The sequence below is a fragment of the Plectropomus leopardus genome, chromosome 18 (genome assembly GCF_008729295.1).
Source record: "Plectropomus leopardus isolate mb chromosome 18, YSFRI_Pleo_2.0, whole genome shotgun sequence".
NCBI lineage: Eukaryota > Metazoa > Chordata > Actinopteri > Perciformes > Serranidae > Plectropomus > Plectropomus leopardus.
In genome coordinates, this window is record NC_056480.1 from 21,722,448 (window position 1) to 21,738,306 (window position 15,859).

General features: G+C 36.9%; 1 pseudogene; it reads right to left on the minus strand.

The window, feature by feature from the left end:
• Nucleotides 1–2,741: 2,741 nt before the first annotated feature.
• Nucleotides 2,742–11,801, minus strand: LOC121958187 (annotated as a pseudogene).
• Between the last annotated feature and the right edge of the window lie 4,058 nt (nt 11,802–15,859).

Consider the following 15,859-nt stretch of genomic DNA (forward strand, 5'->3'; position numbering starts at 1 on the left):
TTGATGAACAAATTTGTCCCGTCTCGTTCATGTTGGAGAGACTGTTGGTTAATGTGTGTGTGTGTGTGTGCATGTGTGTATAAGATGACTCTAAATCGTCTGTCACATATTTTTCTACTTTTTTCTGTTGCGGTGTTTTCATCCCTGCGATGAATACAGCTCAGTTGGGGACCACGGAAAATATATTTACACAAAGAGAAAAAAACAATATATGCAGTGTAGAATTTAATGTGCTGTTCTTCATAATAGACTCGGGTGCTCTTTTGCTGATATCATTCAGTCTTTAAAAACAAAATCCCATCAAAGATAGCCAATCTCAGACATAATGCGCCGTCTGTTTTCTGTTTTAGAAATACGGAAAGGGATCACAACTTAAATTAACAAAGACGACTTCACCCTCTAACCCTTCTGTATTCAACCAATCGTGACGCATGTTTGTATCGTATTGTCTGACTTCTTGGACGTCCTGTATGCCAGCTGTTTTTGTCTAAAGCAAGAACTAGTGTTTTCATTGTTGTATGATGACATAGATTTGTTGCTTGCAGTGATTGTTCTTAATCAAAGTGGGGTTAAAATTGGTGAAACTTGAGTATGTGTTCTGAAAGTAAGTTAATGGTGACTATGCTCCTTGTTTACCTTGGACCCAGGTCTTTTTTAAAAAAAATATATATATACATATAAATATATGCTTGAATTTCTGAGGAGGATGCTTGTAATCGTGCAATTCATCTTGTCGCAGAGGTACAAGAGATGGCCGAAAAAAGGGCAATACGGTTAAGGCAAAGGGAGACGAAAATGTGCATAAATTAAGCTCAAAAAGTACAATTTGACGTAAACTTGTTTGTTCGGTGAGTCTGTTTTAAAAAGGGGGTATGTGCAATATAGTGGAGCCTAGCCCCAACTTTGAGAAAACAGGAAGTCAGTGTTAAATCCAAGAGGACCACGGTTTTATCAACTCATCAAAAGAGCCCCTCTGTCAAATTGAAGCTCCTGTCCAAAATGTAAAAGTTTACTATTTAATGTTAGTATGTGTAGAATTTGCATTCTATATATATATATATATGTATAAACTATCAAAGGGTCACTGGTTTGAGTTTTATCGATCGGCAGTGATATGGGATGTGTTAGCAAACACCAGCCTGAGGATGCCCCTTAACAATGGCGGTCTGTTAAGGGGATGGAGGACTTTTTATGGCATGGTTTCTGTGTCCTCAACTCTTAAGAGCACACTGATCCGTTCAAAATGAATCCTTGATGAATAAATGGCCGACCCATGCCAGAAAACAACTCCTTCATCTGCAAAAAAAAAACTGCAGGAATTATTCACTGTAGTTTGGACTGAAGGACTTTATGTTTACGTTTTTTTTCTTTGACTCTGATCTGTTTATTAAATGCTAAAAGTTCTACTCTTAAATGTGAGTTCAATTTAAAAAGAAAATCAGTGTACTATGTGTAGAAACTGTAGATGTTTGTACGTGCAAGTTTGGAATTTGTGGAACAAAAGATCAAGGAAAACAATTCCAAAAAAAAGTTCAATATGACACAAAAAAATCTATTGTGTGTTGTCTTTGTGTTTTGTAAATGAAGACTGAAAATCTTGGTAAATTCAGTATTTATTACTTCTGGATATTGAGAATATTTTAGTGATGCTGAAAAGGTGCTGTATTTATTTTATGTGAGAGTTGTTCATTATGCTGGAATTTGCACTTTTGTGCCATTTGTCCAGTTCTAAGAAGAAAATGATAAATCATAAAGGAAATAAAACTTGAAGAAAACCAATGTCATGGTTTGCATTACACTGCATTAAGTCAATTTACTATAGTATTTCTTCAAACTTACGTCAATGTCAGTAGGAGGTTGTACTACAACTAAATCTGCACCACCAACTGCCTGCTGACTGGAAATGTGCAGTTATGTTGTTGCCTTTGCTCCGATCTGTGCTGGTAAGGATTTACTGACTACGTTTATATGCATTCTAATATCCCACTATTATTACGAATGTGACAATACTCTGAATTGATACGGCTCATGTTAATGGCATATTCTGTTAGGATATTCTGAATTGGGCCTTTTTCCAAATTAATACATTTTTTTTTATTAAAACATGAATATTCTGAGATTATTTGGGTTTTAGGAGCATTCTCTGGTCACGTATGACACATTGTAGGCCTATATTCATCTAAGCTGGGGTTTATACTGCAGTTTGCGAAATGGATGGCAAGAGACACAATCCAATCCTTTTTATGTACAGCTTTTTTTTTTTTTTATACATCAGAAGTTAAGTATTTCAATTCATCTGACAAATTGTGTGGGTTTCTACTAAAGTCAGTCGTTTAAATTTGGACAGATTCTATTTACAGTTTCTCGACTGCTGCTCAGAGTGGAAACGCAGACAGAATTATGCCATGAAAACTGGACAATATGAAATTATAACATTTTTATTCCCATTGAGAGTTGTGATAAAGGTTGACCGAAGATCTTGCTTTGAATTCTGGGGTTATGAGCAGACAAAGAAAAGGTCCTGAAGCACTTATGAACTGCAGTTTCTCAGAACAAAGTGGTATATGCTGGTATTGCAGGCGCCAACTTGTGGTTCTATGCGACCCTAAAATGTGCTGCTAGTATTTGAAAAAAGTGGCAAATGAACAAGTAAAAAGTACTTGCTCCTTTGGAAAACTTCATGAGTACACTCATACAGTTAATGAAATTTAGCAGCTGTAGTCATTAAAAGAAATCCACAATTTAAGGATGAAATTGTTTATTTAAAATGTCCCATCCCAACTGCTGGTGAGAAATGCACATTGATCACATGATGGGGAAACAAGCATAGAGAGCGATGCCACACTGGCTGCGTCTGTTCCGAGCCATCTTGATGTAACCTTCATCACCGTAGTTTACACCCCAACTACAATTGAAAAAATATTTAGAATATAAACCTGAAAATACATTAAAAATAATATTGAACACCAAAGTTCCCAGACCAACCTGTTTTTGACCAACCAGTAGTCACGTCCTCGCTCGGTGCCGTAGCCCACAGCTAGCACTCCATGGTTCACATTGTTGGTGCATGTGTGGTCCCTGTACACTCCTGTGGAGCCACACAAAACATGTCTGAAAAGTTTAAACTCACCTCTCTGGAATCCAATTAAGACTGAATTTATTTTTAGAAGTGACATGAAGTCACTACTCACCATGACGGTAGAAGACAAACTTGGGCCTGGAGGCATCGATCGCTACAGAGATAGGGCCGATCCTAGCCAATGCTACCTTCAATGCAAACTCATTCCCCTCTGGTAAGAAGCCGTAGCCTGAGCAGTTAGCAGCCCGGTACTGTGGCTTATATTTGCACTGACCACCCTGAAAGAAAGTCATTTTTAGGGGGAGCTAATCAGTTTTAGCCAGAGTAGACCTGAAATGTTAACAATTGTCTCAGATGCTCACCATGCCAACGTAAGGGTAGGCTGCATCAGAAGCTATGCCTTGGTTTTTGACATATTGGAAGGCATTTGACATGAAGCCCCCGTTGCAACCGTGGTTGCCGTATTTTGTGGAGCAATCCACCAGGTTCTGAGGACTGAGGGACATCAGGACACCTGTAGACTTCTTGAGTTGCCCTTCCAGAGCTCCAACCGCACTAAAGGCCCAGCAAGAGCCACAAGAACCCTTGAAGATGGAAAAAGTTGCTCATGTAGACTGCCTCTTCTTCAGAGTTATGTTCCACATTAAAAAAGGTCCAGTGTGTAGGATTTAGAGTGATATATACACTATACAGGTATGTTTTTCTTTTATAATCACCTGAAAATAATGGTGTTTATTACTTTTGATTGAGCCATCTATATCTACACAGCAAAGGGAGTGGGTCCATTCACATCAGCTACCATAGGTAGCAGCCCCTCCACAACGAGTGGTCAGTTTTGTTTTTTTTTTTTAAACCATGAAACTGCTTTATTCTGTGTTTTTAAAAATCACCAGGTCCATTGGTGAGAAAGACCTCTGGATGATTCATCTCCTGTAAAAACCTCCTGAATGTCTGGGCCAGAAATAAGGTAAGCACACATTAAGTTAGCAGAAAAAAAAGTGAGCATACATTAGCACGTGCTGGGTCTGTTGCATATCTGCCAAGTGCTAAACAGCACAGGAGAATTTTTAACTTGAAACTGCATCTCTCTGCCAGTAAAAAAATAAAAAAAAAAAAATAATAAAAAAAAAAAAAAATCACCTTGTCCATTTGTTTTGGAAAGGGAGAAACCTCTGTGGATAATTCAGCTCCTGTAATAAACTTCCTGAACAATAAACACTGAAGAAATTGTAACCAGAAGTTCTGACTGGCTGCAATCTTCAATGCTCACTACTAGATGGCACTAAATCCCACATACTGTCTCTTTATGGTATACCTCACCTGCATTTTGACCTCAGTCACCAGGCCCTCATCCCTCCAGTCCAGTGATGGCGGTAAAGAGGTGTTGACCTTGACAAAGTCAGAAGGACCCCTCTCCAGGTCAGAGGGCACAATGGTGCCCGTCAGAGTGCCAGTGATCTCCTCAGTGGTCTACAAATGAAGAGCAGCACAGGTCAGTTCACTCCACATGCATGTGTTTGCTGGCAGGAGTTTAAAACTACATTCAGAGGTTTAATTAAGAAGAAAATGTTTCTATAGTCCACCAACCAGGTCACCCAGGTGGTTCATTGCCAGCTCATAGGTGTGTAAGCCCAGGGAGGTTTCCAGATTATGGACATTAATCATTTCCAAGTTTTCTTCCCATACTCTTCTGCGACCTAACTCCTCAATCTGGAAACATAGCATTAAAAGACATAACTTAAGTTATCCATCACACTTTAAAGATGGCACTATGGAAAGACTGAAGGTATTTTCCATGTAAAAAGATAAAAGAATTCCTTCAAAAAAATCAGTTTGTTTCCACTTAATTGATTCACTTCTAAATGCACACCAACAAAAGATGATTTTGTTGATTTTTTTTTTTACCTGGTGAGGATAGCTTTTATTATGCATCTTCTTCCATAGTGTCCAATGTCGATCTAACTCTGAATTAATAACGGCCGTTGCAAAGCCACACACAATTGTGAGAAGCAGGCTCCGAAACATCTCTTGATCTTGGAGAAGAAGATCCTGTCACTGATACAATGAAAACAGAAGTTTTTATAGTGACCTACATCAGATTAAAGGCCTGGCTTGATTGGACAGCTGCAGCAGACTTCACTGAAGCACTGCCACCTGATAACAATTATCATTTAGAAGCAGTGGACATAAAGCTTGTGTGTTGGTGCATGTTTAAGAGATTTGCATGGAAATTTGTAAAAGCATATTGTGAGTGTTGCTTTTGTCAAAAGTTGATAAACTAGATGAAGAAATGCATGTCTAGAAATTATATACATATGTATATATATATATATATATATATATATATAGAGACTATTTCCAATAAATATCAGATGTTCACACTTTATATGATTTGACAAATTTATAGGTAGCAGAGCTATATTTTACCAGGTTGCCCACTGTTCATATTTGGCTATGTATTATGCTATTATTAGAGAAACAGATTAATGAGAAACCAAAATGAGCACTGATAAGTAACATTAGCCATCCTCTTTTGATGACAGAGACGCTAAAATGTGACCAACCTGAGCAGATCCTAGTCTTGAAACATCAACATGCTCACTGGACAGCTACATATATTTAAACTGCAATAAGTGATTTGGCCACTTGATGGCAGCAGAAACATGCTTTGATCTCACACTGACATATCACCATTTAAGTTTATATTTACTGCTGTTTTTAAAAAAATACATCCAGCAGGTGTCAACATTCTTTTGGAGTCCTGATTCAGAGCACCTGGTGAGTCCAATATTTATTTTCTGTTAGTTCTGTTTTCTCCACCATGTTCAAATGCTTCTAGTTGCTAACTTTGCCTGTCTGATCTTTGGCATTGAGCAGACACACCAAAACTAAAAGCCATAACTTTATTTTAGGAATTTGATTATGCTGTTGCAGCATATCGGTCAGTTGAAAAAAAAAAATGTTGAGAGTTAAGGAATTGCATACTGATATACTTTAGGTTTTAGGTTTCTTATTTTACACTTAATTTTACACTTAATGTTTGGCTATTAATTATCTGATGTGCACAGACTAATACTAATACTAGTGCATGCAACATTTTGAGTTCTACAACAATCCTGTTTAAATGTGTTGTGTCTTTACATATCAAGAGATCAATTCAAATAGGCTTGTTGTCCTTTTCTTTAACCCTTAAAAACCTGGAGTGGCATTACTTTTCTTGTGATTCTTTCAAAAACATGGGTAATAAGGCAATGGAAAATTTGGCATGAAGTGTTCTACAAATTGCAAGTAATTAGTAGATTAAAACAATATTTAAAAAAAGGTTAAAAAAGAAAAAAGTTATACAATTATAAACAATATTTATAATTACCATTATTACATATTTAAACTTAAGTTACAGAATTATTAGAATTTTAAGCATTTTCCACATCCCATTTTTTTACAGTGTCACAATGAAAAATGAGAGTTTATTGTGATAATAGACCTAAAATAATCATCCAAAAATGTAAACACCTATGAGAGAGGCAAGACATACAGTAATTTAGGAATATTAACTCTTAAAACTTTTTTTGCAGTATTCTTTAATTCTTTTAAAGTTCCATTAGTAAAAATTAAAACGAGCACCTGATCTCTGATAATGAATAAAAAATATAAATTCTACCAAGATGATTCAGATGACATGTCACACTTTCACAGCGTAGGGTAGACTGCAAAACTGGCAATGCCACAGAGATTATTCTTGTTTCTGGCAATTCGAATGAAGCCTTTTTCTCCCCACGCTGTTCCCCAACTGGAATCACAAAAACACTCACATTTAATATTTATTACTTGTCAAACATATTTTTACATGTGTGGTAAACACATTTTACAGCTGAACTCTGGCCAGAACAGAAAGTCACCTGTTTTTTACGAGCCAGAAGTCTTGTCCTCTGTCTGTGCCGTAACCCACAACCAGGACAGCGTGATTTATGAACTTTGGGTTGCAGTTCGGTACGTTGTATAAACCTAAAAGATGCATATGGTTAGAACCCAACTGGCAGAAATTATATTAGCAGAGTACATTTCTGAAAACACTTAAAGGTTCAACAATGCTGTAGTTACCGTGAGAAAAATGTGTGAGCCCTGCTTGTTGACGCTAATATCAGTAAGGTGTCATCTGAGAAGCCTAGCATTAACCCTCTAGTTTACTCCCAGTTAACACTGTTTTCTCTGTCACTGTTTCCATTGTTTTCACTGTTCGAATGTTAGCGCTGTTAGCTGCCAGCTCAAGCTCTTTCATGTGGAGAACTGTGTTCAGACAACCTCTGAATCATGGTGCACTCTGAATATCCTATAGAACTCCTTTAATCATACCTTTTGCAAAAGCGATTTAAAAAAAAAGTTCACCATAAGTTAAATGTAACAAAAGAATTAATAACAGAGTATAAAATATAACATACACAGAGTTGTAATGCAAATGCTTTCATTCAGTACCACAAACTTATTTACCGTAGTTTTTCTTCAAGGTGTGTTTAAAAAGTAATAGTGCTAACCCATTGGCCATCAGTTGACCTCTCTCTGCATTAAATCCACGGATTCAGTAACCTCACCTCCTCTGTAGAGATGGAAAGATGGCAACATGGCATTCACGGCCACAGCGACCGGCCCCGCCGTTGCTAACACAGCCTGCAGAGTCTTCTCATCTCCTTGTGGGAGGATATGGAAATTAGAGCAGTAGCCGGCCTTTCCCCGGACAGTATACCGACATTTCCCATTCTATGAATATAGAGGTGAGATTTACAAAATAGGTTATGTATCACTGTTTAAAGAAACTAAGAAAAATTATGCAGTCTTTTTTTCTGAAAACACATTTTATGGAAGTCATGTATCTTGATTTTGTTATATAATTGAATATATATCAAATTACAGTATTTTACAGTAAATTACACATTATTCAATCACACTATATGTAAAGAGAACAAATATTCATATGCAACCTAAAATTCTCATGACTTAAGCCTAAACAGAGCTGTTTTACTTTGTATTTGACACATTGGCCAACACAAAATTCCGTCTCTAAAATATAAAAATGAATGTGTCATTGTTACACAAATTTGACTTCCAAAGTTTTGAGAAAATTACACATGGCATGATGCTACAATATGTCTCAAAATTGTTGAGCATCAGATATTCTGAAATTACCGAACATTCAAACCAGCTATGGAAATATCTTGAAATAAAGATGGACAGAAAGACAACAAACAAACCAGAAATAAGCAAACAAGAAGCAACAATGACATAAGTAAGAAACAAACAAAAAAGAAAAAATGATAAAAGCAAACAAACAAACTCTTAGTTGCATGTTTATATGTAAGGTTAATCTTTCTATAAAAACCCAACCACTTAATTTAATGTAAATGTTGCTCTCACTGATGAGGCGGATCACCTGGTGTTCGTAGGGGTAAGAGCTTTCTGAGTCTACGCCTCGGTTGCGGATGATGTAGCTGAAAGCTTTAGAGATGTATCCTCCGCTGCAGCCATGATTTCCATCATTGGTGCTGCAGTCCACCAGGTTCTGTGGGCTCAGGGGAACAAGGACGCCTGTGGTCTTCTTCATCTGGCCCTCAAGAGCCCCCAAAGAACTGAAGGCCCAGCAGGACCCACATAACCCCTAAAAAACACACAGTATGTTTATAGCCACCATGTATTTATTGGATTTTCTATTTCCTCCCTTTAAAATAGCTGACCCTTACTTACCTGGTTTCGGACCGCACTGACCAGGCCATTCTTCCTCCAGTCCACACTCTGAGGTATTGATAAGCCTCTCGCTTCTTTAAAAGTCCGATTTTGGAAATGAACGGGCTCCTCCAGCTTCAGGCCGTTCAGCTTCTCGTTGACTTCCTCAGCTGTCTTGATAGAAAAGAAAAATTTTATTTAAATTAATGTCATTAATTACTGTCCACCACAGGGTATACATATGAATAGTGCATGAGAACAGCCTGGATATTTTTCTTTAACCTAACCCACCCAAGTATTGGTGCCTAAATGTAACTAAACTGTGACTGTTCAACAGCGTTAACTGGATTAATGTTTCAGACTGGGACAATTAACAGTCACTGTGTAAATGTTGTTTTTGCAGTGACCTCCTGCCACCAGTAGGGGCAATAATTCAGAAAAAGCTCCACTGGGTCGCATTAGAAAGTACTAACAAACATATGTGGCCATATATGTTGCGGGACTATTTGTCTCATTTGTTGTTTTTGCATTATATATTTTTTAATTTTGCTGCACTTACATTTTGTGTATGATATTATGTTACATTACTCTATTTTATTTGCAGTCTCCACACTAATTTTAATTACAAAACATAAAGTTTCTTCACTTACTAATCTAAAATTTATAGATATCACATTCATTATATATATACTGTCAGGTAAAATCTATTGTTTAAAAAAAACCATCTAATTCATCTAATTTGTCTGCTTTTTCATCTGCTGCAAAGGTTTGTTTCTTCTAATACCAGAACTGAATTATCCACACTGACACACAACAAAACAAAACTCAACCTTTGTACTACATCTGTACTGTTACCCTGTTTATGATATCCCAGACATTAAATGCTACTTTGCATTTACTTTTTCCTTTTATGTAACTTCCCAGATGTACTCTTCTTTATAATAGTACTGATTGTCCAGATTGGCCCGGCCATACTGGATTAAATTAATCAGATTGTATAAAGGAAGATTAGTTCTGTGCTCTATATGTTGGGGTTTAATTTAAGCCACAGAGGGTGCAGGTTTAAATGCTGGTCAGTGGCAGCCGTCTTCAGAGGTCAATGAGTGTGAATCTACTTTAGGTTATAATGTCACGCATATGTATGCACAGCTCCCGGGAGGGAGAGGAGCTAGTGACATAATGAGGACTGTGTTCTGTGATAAAATGGTTATCATGTAGTTTGTAAACCCTAGAGATCTCTTTTTTGTCCTAAATAGTGGCACTGCCAATATCTGAGCACAACACTGGTACTGGAGTTTGCAGGACAACCTCAGTTTGACAGGAGATATCTTGAATTTTTGAAATTATCCTCAAAATATGGAAAATAATTTTTCCTCTGTTCTGCTACAAATGGGCATTTTATTGTTGACATGAGGCTATTTTAGTGTGTCTTTGGATGTGCAGTATGCAATACAGCAGTTTGATTCAGCATTCAGCCAGCAGACTAGAGCTTCTGTCAAATAAAACTGAACATACAATAATCCAAGCTATTGACTATGGTCGTGTTATTAGCAGATGATTCATAGAGCAAAACAAAGTCAGTTATTCTATTTGTCATATTACAAAGTGGTGACAATAAAAACGAAAAGTGTGATTGAAGTGAAGAAGGAAGAAAATAATGAGAAAGTAAAGGTGATGTAAGGAAGTTTAAAGGAAGTAAGGAGAGAAAGGCAGCACAAAGAATGCAAGGAAGGAAGAAACAAGAAAGAAACAGGCAAACAAAGTCAACAACAAACACACAAAGAATTAAAGAACAAACAAAATGTAACAAACAAGATAAAAAAGAAACACCAAACAAATAAACCAGGAAGAAACTTAAAAAAAATCGGTTGGTCAAACATTATGTCACCAACTCTGTGCAGAAACTTGCAGTGAAAAAATTACAAAACAGCATCTAGTTACAAATAACACATGAGATTTTTCCACTGGCAGATGAAAGTAGTGCAATTATTGGCTTGGTCACAGCAGAGGGGAGTATAGTGACTTTGGCTGGGTATCGTTTAAAAAATAACGACACCAGTACCTTTTTGTGATACCGATATGCAGCAGTGATAACCATAGACAGATGCATCATGTTTTTAGGTAACATGTCAGTCCATCCATCATTCCAACTCATTCTTTTGAATGCGATATCTCAAGAACACTCCTCAAATCTGACACAAGCCTCCACCTGGGCTTGTGAAACATTTGCAGGACTATGTCGTTGACAGTGCAAGAGCTCGCATCTCTTAATAAATGAGTGAAGTATCTGCCACAAGCTTTCTGCTGCTCTAACAACAGTATTTCACATTTAAAAGAACATACTGAATAGGATGATCAAAATCATTTTTTTACTGTCTATTTTTGCTGAAAGCTGCAAGCGTCATATGGTTTCTCTAGATGTGCTGCAGCTGAGCAGCATCTAAAGCACCGACTGAGCAGTGCTGTTGACGCTGGCTATGTGGCTGCTCTAAGATGTTAACATGGGTGCCGAAAAAAAAAAAAAAGGTTCTGCGACTTTCAAGCACCGCTCACACAGGCAGTGTTGCCCAGGTGTTAGATATGAGTTTGTCTAGTGTACGATCTGACACTAGAAAGTTTACACAGCCTGTTTTCTGAGCAGGAGAGTGAAAACAAAAACTGTTGATTCCTACCATATCAGCCAGATGATTGAGTCCCATTGTGAAGTTGTGTTTTCCTGCTGAGGAATCCTGGTTGTGTCTAAACACCAGGTGCATGTTCTTCTCCCACACTGCCTTCCTGAAAACCATCTCAGTCTAAAACAAAGACACCAACTTGATGATCTGAGAGTGTATGTGTGTCTTTATGATGATGAAGAGAAAGAAATTAAGGTTTAGACAGTCGTACCTGATTATCATAAACCTTGCCATGTATGGTTTGCCACTCTTTCCACATTTTATTTAAGGCAGGTGAAGAGTGGCTGCAGACTAGAGAGGCCAAAAGCAACATGGCACACAAAATGTGCATCCTGCAAAGAAAAAAACAAAACAATTCACATTATATCAGTACATATAATCCTGAAATGGTTGGTCGACTAATCTGTTGAACTGTTGTAAATGAGCAACTCTCTTTATTATTATTATTTTTGTGATATTAAAATTAGTATCTTTAGATTTTTGGACAATTAGACAAAACAATCAATGGGAAAATGCAACTTTGATTCTGAAAAATTGTGCCATATTTTTTGCCTGTTTTTTTTTTTAGCATTTCACCATCTTTTATGGACCACACAATCAGGACAGTAGCCTGGAAAAAAACTGAGGTAATGTGTCTTTCCTTCCCCAAAACATTTCAGCCAGATACAGAAAATACAGGCTTAACTTAGTGTAGGTATACTGCATGTTTATGATATATACTGCTATATACATATATACACGCTGTGCTTCTATCTCAGCAAATGTATTCTACCCTCTTTACCCTGTTTATCCACACCATACACACACACAAGCATTTGATATCAGAATATCAGTCAATCAATCTACAGATAAGAAGAAGTGCTTTGCATTTACCTTGTTGCAGAATACTCAGGCAGGGTTATTTTGTTCCAGCAAGAAAGTGCACCCGCTTGTAACGGACCTTCACTCTTCAAAGAGGAAGTATAGTTTCCTCATACACTCGCTGGTGCGTCTGCTCCCTGATTTGTCATGTGAATCTAATCTACAATCAGCTGCAGGGAACCAAAATACTTTCCAGTACCAGAGGAGGAAGTGACAAAAGTTGAAATACATGTAAATGAAACTGATTGTGGGCTTGTGGTGAAAAATACAACCGAAGATGCAAAAGTTTAGTGATAAATTGAAAAATATTAAGCAAATGCACAGATGATTCATTAATCATTAAAATGTAAAAAACTATGGAAAAAAACACCCATCTATGAACATGTTCTAGTATACTATTTTCAAAGTATCAGTCACTTCAACCACACACTGCATTATGTTTGACACACGTTTGGCTAGCCTTGTTATTTGGCAAAAACAAGAAAACACAAACCACATTTACTGATAATGATGCAAATTTCTAACAGTTTGTCATGAGAGCTCATTAGTTTGAACTCTCTAAAGAGAAAAAGAAACTTCACACCATCAAAACTCTTCATGATAAGACACATTGGATTTATAAATAGAAACTAAATGTTTCTTTTTGTGTGGATGGGAGGGTGGGGTGGTTTTCTTTTGGCAAACATGTTCAGCCTTTTTACAACTTCCTGCTCAAAAGTTCCTGTTAGTTTGAAAAGTTGTGGTGTGAAGTTTTAAGCGTAAAAAAAAACAAATTCTCCCTCCGTTTATGTCTTTAGTCACCTCCACGTATGTACAGCTGTTCCTATGTGTGCATATGTTAACACATACTGTGAAACAAACAGACAACAACAAAAAGACAATGAAAAATGTATTTTGCTCATATGAGAAAATATTCTGTTTATTTACACTTTTTGTGTGCACATTTTTCCAGTCCTATGACATGCAAGGTCTTATAATGAGTATATAATTGTTGGTTATATAAAATAATTTTATTACTCTAAGAAATACATATAATCGGGCTTGTGTTAAAGGAACAGTATGTAAGATTTAGTGGCATATAGCAGTAAGGATTGCAGATTGCAACCAGTTTTGAAACTTCTCATGGTTAGAATTCCTTCAGTGTTTATTGTACTGGGAGCTGAATAATCTGCAGAGGTCACTTCCTCTCCAAAACAAATGGACCAGTGGATGACAGCTGGTTAAAACACAGAATAAAGCAGTTTCATGTTTTATAAAACCCATAATAATGACAGGGGGCATTGGTCAGTAGCAGCAGCCCCATTCATGTTTCTAGGATTTTAGGACATTTCTAGGATTTTAAGAGGTTTGTAAAATTTTACAATTTTAGACATTTCTAGGACTTTAGGATGATTCTAGAATTTTGGAATGTTTCTGTGAATATAGGACATTTTAAGACCTTTGTAGGATATTAGGATGTTTTAGGGTTTTAGGTCATTTCTATGATTTAAGACATTTTTAGGATTTAGGACATTTCAAGATTTTTCAGATTGTTTCTTCTCTTTAGGATTTTCAGGTAGTTTCTAGGATTTTAGGACATCTCTTGGATTTTAGGACAAATCCAGTATTTTAAGATGTTTGTATAGGCTTTTAGGATGTTTTTAGGATTTTAGGACATCAGAGGCTTAGCTGGGACCTCTTTCAGTTGGTGCAGAGGATCCTCCACTGGCACTTTTTTGTGATAGACATGCTCTATTTTGATGCTGTTTTATGCACCATAATTATACTAAAAATACAGAAACAATTCCCAGTGTGAATCACTTCATTTTTATTATGAATTACCTGGCACCATATCGTGGGCCAGATTTGGCCTGCGAGCCATAAGTTGAGTATCACATCTCTAAATCCCACACACTGGACCTTTAAGCCAGGCTAGCTATTTCCCCTTCTTTTCTGTCTATATGCTAAGCCAACGTAACCAGCTGCTGGCTGCTTCAGTCTTCTGGCCAAAAAAAAAAGCAAAAAAGTGGATTTTCCAAAATGTCAAACTATTTCATTAAGATGCTGACCATGTTATTTGTAATGTCCCTGAGTGAATTTTGGCTGAGGATCTTTGTTGCAAATCATCCCCCATCTCTCCCTCCCCTCTGTTACTCTCAGATCTCTACTGTACTCTGTCTAATGAAGGCATTAGATGTCCAAAAAAACACTTAAAGGGAGAGAATTACCCAGAAACATCACAGCAGTCACACTACAGGGAACGGCAATGACAAAGCATTATGATGATAAAAAATACAGGAGGATATTATGCAATTAGGAGCTTTGATTTGGCTGGGGTTGTAATTGGCGTTCATCACTGATTTTCTCTTCCGGGGTTGGACAGAGATTCGCTGATGAACGCAGGTTCCCCGAGGTACCAGATGGTGAGTTCCTGACTCAGCAGCGGCTCTTCTTCTGTGGTGATCACGCACCTTTTGTGTCGACACACCTAGTAATCCTGCAGCTGATGAGAGAGCCAGACAATTCTGATTAAATCTAAAGTGCTTGCTAATGAAACAAACGAACAAAGAGAGCAGTGTGGGTGTAGAGAGCAGCTAAACTATAGACGTCAACTATAGAAATGCACAAATTAATTTACACTTGTTATATTCATGAAGCCAGCAGTCAGTTATTCAAGTCTTTTAGAGGCGTGGGATGAGATGAAAGATAATTCTGTCACAGGGGGAAAAGAAACAAAGGCAATAGTTATTTTTAATGCATGTTACTGCCCACCTCTTATTACTGAGACTTGATTGGTTTTAATGCTAATTTTGAGCACAGTCAGCTGATGCGTTCTGAAACACTTTTATGTAACAATGAGCGAATGGGATCACAGAAAATGGGACTCCTGAAAAACAAAAAGGGGCCATGTATTTACGTCAAATGTAGTCTTATTATTAATTGATAGCACTGTATGGAAAATTTCAGTTGTTTTGAATTCTTTGAAATTACAACACACAGAGAGTAAGGGTGATGTTGTTTTGTGTGCAGGATGTCATTACTCCACTATATCTTTACACAGCTAATAGTGGTTTACTGCTATATTAATGCTCTGAGTGTCACATACAGAACCTTTAAAATCCTATTTGTATGTATACATTACCTTGTGTTTCTTTTATGTCTTACAGGACATTTTTATTTTCTACTTTAGTTTCACCGGTAGAAAACAGTCTGATGTGAACACTGAAAGACAGAAAGGGTCATGTTAGCATTTGTTAAATAAGATTATATGAAGAGAAAGTATGGTCTGTTTATTAATCACAGCCTTGACGTTTCTGCAGCACAACATCAAGAATTCAAGGTTATTCACTGTTCACAACAGCATGTTGTGTAGTCATTTTGTGTTTTTGCTGCCTTTTCAGTTGTAGCTGTTTATATATGTTTGAGGTAAGATACAGTAATTCCACCTTTTCCCAATGGCACCTGGATTTTTTTTATGATTCAATTTTTTATGATTTATAAGAGTAGTTATGATGAAGATTTAGCGGCATAATATTTTAACAAGAATCAA